Source organism: Plectropomus leopardus, chromosome 16, assembly GCF_008729295.1.
Source record: "Plectropomus leopardus isolate mb chromosome 16, YSFRI_Pleo_2.0, whole genome shotgun sequence".
Classification (NCBI taxonomy): Eukaryota; Metazoa; Chordata; class Actinopteri; order Perciformes; family Serranidae; genus Plectropomus; species Plectropomus leopardus.
In genome coordinates this window covers 8,430,365-8,436,873 of record NC_056478.1, presented here as the reverse complement: position 1 = coordinate 8,436,873, position 6,509 = coordinate 8,430,365, and positions in this window count along the sequence as shown.

The following is a 6,509-nucleotide window of genomic DNA, read 5'->3' as shown; positions in this document are numbered from 1 at the left end:
AGGTGTAAATTAAAGAGTTTCCTTCCACTAAATAAAAGTCCTGTACTCAAGTAACACCAACAAAATGTTATTAATACTGATAATAGTAGTGCAATAACAACAGAAATAGTATTAAATAAAATAATGATAATGATAATAATAATAACTTTATTTATATAGCACTTTTCAAAGCAAAGTGACACAGTGCTTTGCAAAAATATAAACAGCAGAAAATAATGAAAATATTACATTGGGCAAAAGGAGCTACTTTTTTTTTTTTTAGAAACAGTAAAGTACATATTAGAAAGAGTAAATACAATAAAACAAAGTAGAATAATTAAAATAATGAATAAATAACAGTTAAGAGAATTACTTTGTTTACCAAATGTGAATTAGGAGTCTATCACATAAATGTAGTGGTGTGAAAAGTACAATAATTCCCTCTGAAAATATGGAGAGTAGTAGTACAACTTTAAAATTTAAATCTAGGTGAAGTAGTACCTCAGAATTGTATGAAGTTGCTCTCCAACACTGCACAATGTGTGCATTAAAAAAAACAAAAACATTTTACACTAGTTTAACTTTAAAATATATTTTTTCCTGCTGCCTCAAAAACTTAAGTTAACTGAGTATAAGTTGAATAATTGGTTCCAGGTCATCCTGTGAGTTTTGAAAACATAAAATTAGCTCAGTTTAGTAAGTTACTCTGACAAAAGTTTTCTTTCACTTTCTCATTTTGCATTCCCTCAGTTGAAAGAGTTCGTTCTGACACAATTTAAAAAAAAAACAGCTGTGGTCATTTCTGTTGGAGCCTCTGCTGCACCTACAGCATGCGAGGCTGCTCTCAGCGACTCGGTTGAATCTTCAGTGTACAGGGTGTGAATTTATCACTAATTACACAGACACACAAACATAAAAGATGACTCAACAAACTAGTTGCACACGGGTGGAAGAGCGGGCTTCTGTACTTCCTTGAGTAAAGCCTCTGGGGAAACACCCTGCTTTTTCTTCCTCTTGCCAAGTTTGTGTTGGATGCTTCAGAGACTCATGTACTGTATTATACTGCTGTCATCAGGTGTGGTTGCACTGAACTGTCACCTGAATTTAACCACAAAAAACTACAGCATACTGGCCAGTTATTTAAACATTTGGTATGATAATCTCACCTTTTGCTGAATAATTGTTGTGCAGTTAAAGGAATAGCCTGTCTATAGTACTAAGAAGAAAGACAACATGTCATTTTCCACATGTATTACTCCACATGTAAACCAATAGCCAGATAAAAAATGTGGCATTTTACATTTTAAATACTGCAAACCACAGATATTTGTATGTTATGTAGCAGATGTGTTGAAACTTTGCATTTCTTTCTGGTTCAACAATCCTGTGAATAACATGTGGTTAGGTCTAAAAAAAAAAAAGCCTGTTAGTTGTGGTTATTAAAAGACTTTTTTTGGCTTAAAATACCTGCGTATTATGGCTCTATACAAGCAGCAATGTCACACTTGGCACTGTCTCCAGACGAGTCACTAAAAAAACACCCATGTTTGTTGCCTCAAAAGCTGCTGCAAAAACAGCAATGGGTCCCTATAAATCACCCATGTTTGGTGCCTATAAAGCTGCTTGAAAGACAGTGATGGGTCACTAAAACACTAACATTTTGTGCCTAACTATCCATTTTTTTATGCTTTGAAAGCAGCTTGAAAACAGTGACAGATCGTTAAAAAGCATCTATGTTGGTGCCTAAAAAGGCTCCTGTGAAACAGCAACAGGCTGTTAAAAAACACCTACATTTGGTGCCTAAAAAGTTGCTGGAAAAACAACTACAGGTCACTTAAAAACACAGTGACGTGTCCGTAAAAAAACACTCATGTCTGATTCCTAAAAGGACTCTTGTTAAACTGTGATAGGTTGCTAAAAAACACTCGTTTGGTGCCTTGAAAGAATCTTGACAAGAGTGACGGATCGCTTAAAAAACGCCTACTACTAACTAAGTGCTGCATACATTAATGGTGGTGTGTGTTTGTCGCACTCCTTTAGACAGAAATAAACCAGCTAACATTACTTGTGAAGCCCCAAAGAAGCTTCCTGCTGCTTGTGGCTTTGATTTTGGCCAATTTCGCTGCTGCGTCATGTTGGCCCAGAACGGGCTTGAACCTGTGTATTGTTTACATATTACACTATATATTATTTACTTATATTCATCATACAGACATGAGTTGCATCAGTCTTCTATCTTAAATGTACAAAAATGCCCCTTGTTTAAGATCCAGTGCCCTATTGTGAAGTAACTGCATTACTAATTTGATTTATTGTGGATTGTTTATTTTTTATTTACATATATGTGATGGTTGAGAATTGGTCAGGATGATTTTGCATGAACTTTAGTCACGAAAAGTTCATTTTTGGTCTTCAAACCAAACTTTTCTTCAATTCAAACATATCTTCAACTCTCATAAAGACACGAACTGATTAATGGGGCTGGACAACTAATTAAAAATGTTTCTCTTATTTATGTTTCAATTCTGAATAATGAAAGAATAATGCTTTTCTGCTTTTGATTTTTGTGTTGCTTGAGGGGGAAAAAAGAGAAGAAAAGATGAGGAACTGTGGCATGTTGTATAACACAATGACATGTAAGGGCAAACATCAAGAGCTGGTGGCTCTGTTGAAACGATATTGATAATTTCACATTTCCTTTGGAAAAATCACCTCATAATGTTAATACAGTGTACAGAAAACACGCTCAGATCCTCCTCCTGCAGCTCTGCAGACATTCCTCTCGATGTTCCCACCCGAAGAAGTCAGAAACACTCTTTCATAAATAGAAACCAGAGCAGATCAGCGTGTCTTCTCCACTTTCAACCCGCTGAAGAGGAGCTATAATATGCTCTTTGTGACTTCTCCCATCTCATCTGATCCCTGATTGGTCAGTGCCGTCCTTTAGATTTGAACAGGAATTAGCATAGCATAAGACACAGCGGGGAGAATCTGAATTGTTCCACATTTGAGACATCATAGACGAGGTGTTGTTGTGGTTTGTAGGACAGAGCATTGCTAACCAATGTCACGGGCCTATCAGATGTGCCAGTGGTCAAATTAACGAATCCAATGCAATTAGTCATTCAATTTACTGTGAGATTCTGCGGCTGCTGTGAGTATGTGTCCCTGCCTCTCTCTCGTTTCCATTATGGGATTTTCTGTTTATCTGTTGTGGTCTTGACTGTTCATTTCTGCTTCCAGTGTCTTGCTGTGTGTGTTTGTGTGTGTTTCTCGTCTCTGTGTGAGTGTGTGCACACAGTGATGTCCATGTTGTCAGTGTGTGTACACCAACATCAATCTACTTTTGTGTGTGTGTGTGTGTGTGTGTGTGTGTGTGTGTGTGTGTGTGTGTGTGTGGTGACTGTTCATGCCTCACTGTGGGACGCGTTGATTAGTGCTCACTGCGGCTCAGCTCCCAGCTGTCCTTGCGGCTGGCTGCTGATTGAAACCAATCAGGCTTGCGATGGCCCCATCGCGGTGACCCCTCACCCCTCCCACCCCCGGCCTAATCACCTGCTGATTGGCCCACGCAGGGCCCCCTCCCGTTGGCACGGAAGGTTAATTTGACCGGTGGATGAAGGCTCCAGGAGGGAATAGGAACGTGCGCTGGGTGATATTGCATGGATATAGCCCACCTGTCAATCACAGCCACTTAAAGGGGAGCGGCGAGGGAAACACTGACAACCGAGAGAAAGGTAGAGAGGGAAGGAAATAAGAAATGGTGATGCTGGTGTGACAACATTTAAGCAAAAGTTTTACCTTTGGAAGCAGCTTTATTTTTTATTTCATCAAAAGAAAATTTTTATTAGCTGTTTTCCAGAGCATCTTGTGGTATTTCTCATTATAATAGAGTTTGCTCAGTAAACGCAGTGAACACTTACAGGTCGATTCATTTCAGTACAGTTTGGTTTTGTCCAATTTTTTGCGGTTTGATTGTGAAAAGTTGTGGATGATACCCATGGAACCATTCCTTATCGGCCCCATTTTTTGCCACCCCTCTGTTTGGGTACCTAGCACACTAATCCAGCACTGAAAGATGGAGCTAGAAACGCTGCCGTCTGTTCATTGGTCAGTAGAGAATCAACACTTGATTGTGGCAAGTTTTTCATACATTATTAAATAATAAAATGATGTGATGTTTTGCAGCCTCTAGCAGCAGCTGCAGACTTAGAAAACATGATTTAATTAACTGTGCCGACTGGCGGTGGAACTTTTACTTGTAATGTTACTAAATGCATGAGATGACTACATGAATCCATCAGTACACCTTAAATATCAATATGACAACTTTTACTACTCCACCTTGTCTCTCTTGGAAGGCATATTCTTTTAGTAATGAGTTGATCTTCAGGTATTTTAAAAAAATGTATCTTCATTTCAACCATTTAATTTGAACGGCATAAATTTGAATCCTCTCTCTTAGCGGAGTGTCGTTTCTGTGTGCTCAGGCAGCACTAAACCCCTTCTCTTGCCTGACAAGGCATCACTGCAATTTGATGCCCCTAGTTAATGTGGAAGTGTTAGGAAACACGTGTTTAGGAAGTAGCGCTGAGCATATTGTATGACTTTGGTTTTTAAAGGGCTTAGTTTTGACTCACCAAAATCCCAGAATAACACAAACAAACTGACTGATTGAAGCAGCAGTAGCGTGTTCAGTGAGGTAAAATTACCGTTTTTGTCGATGAAGTCTGGCTTTGAGGAGAGCAAAGAGAAGTTTTACTTTCAGTTCAGTTTTATATACTCTGGTTTTAACAAAAATATGTGTTTGTTTGGGAAGTACTTAGCATACGATTGGATAAATGAGACTTAGATTATACTGCACGACTTGTGTGAAAGTTTGTAAACAGATGTTTTGATTTGATATAGTTGGCTGTTGTTAAACACTGACCCCTATGACTTCAATACATCATCAGTTTTCTCAGTTTTTGTCTTCTTCTTTCACAATTTTTCTGAAGAAAGCTGTTTTTCTTGTTTGTCTCATGCAAGAAAAACAAAGTTGTCTTCACGAATGAAATGTAACACAGGTTCATATAGTTTGTTGTTGTTAAAGGCAAAACCCTGTGATTTCAATTTCCCAAGAACTTTCTTGGACTCTTTGTTTACTGTATAGGCGTGTTAAAGAACACACATTTTTTTCCACAATATCAATGTCACACATGGTAGATAACTGACATACAAATAATATCCTTAATGGTGAAGTGTCCCTTGAAACTTGGCTTGTGAAAACCTTTGGTGCATGTTTCCTCACACTAAAAGAAAGGGGAAACCATTGGAGCTGTGAATATTTCCAGGTTATCAGGCAATGGTTTTACTGGTCTGGCCCACTTGAGATAAAACTTGGCCGTGTGTATCCCATGAACCAAAAAGACTTTGAGACCCCTGGTTTACTGTACATTATAAATATTGCAGTGTATAGGATCATCCAGAGGGTGGCAGTGTTGTATTCAATGTAAAAAGTTGCAGCCTGTGTAATAAAAGGTCTATTAATAGGCCACAGTTTTATGGTCAAATTGTCTATTTTGGTGCTGTGGGTCTGTTTTTAGATTTATTTCAAACTTATTCTATAATATTTCTACTCTTTATATGTTTATAAATATCAGATTTGAGCTTATAGGTTAATTTTTTACCTTCAAAATCATAGTTTAACAAAAAAGAAATTAAATAAAATTTCTATTCAGAAGAGCTTATCTTTTTGTAGTTTATTGTAGGTTTGATCTGTTGTCGTTAGAAGTAATTTGGCTGAAAAGCTTAAGAACATTTAGAACATTTTTATTTTTTTTTCATTTTTCAACTCTTAATTGTAGAATTGGTTTTCCACAGCACAGCATTGATTTTCTTTTGTAAGTTTTAATAAGTGTTGCACTTTGTGGTATTGCAATTTACAGCTAAAATGTGTATTTGTGTAATGAACCAAAGATAGTTCCTCTGAAAATCAACATGTTGGCGACACACCCCTCTACCCAACCCCCGCCGCCCCCACACTGGTCTAACTCTCCTCAGCCATGTCAGTCCATAGATTTCACCTTATCCCTGTGTGCGTGCATGTGCTTGTGTGTGTGTGTGTGTGTGTGTGTGTGTGTGTGTGTGTGTGTGTAGTTTGTGGCAGGTTCTTCTCCCTCCTAGTCTCTGGTGGGCAGAATAATGTTGCCAGATTACCATATCATTACCATATCATTTCCATGTCATTATCACACTTCTGCCTGCGATATGCACCTATGTGTGTGTGCGTGCACGCATGTGTGCGTGTGTCTGAACTTTGCATCAGATCTTCAACTGTTTCTCTTTGTGTTGCTCTCAAACACACATGTTCACACACACACACACACACACACACACACACACACACACACACACACACACACACGACGCGCACACAATCCCCTCACAGGAATACACACATCCCTCTGACACGCTCCCTCTGTTTTTCACTGTCATAGACTCTATCTCTCTATCTCTGTCCCTCACCCATGTAAGCACATCATAATTCT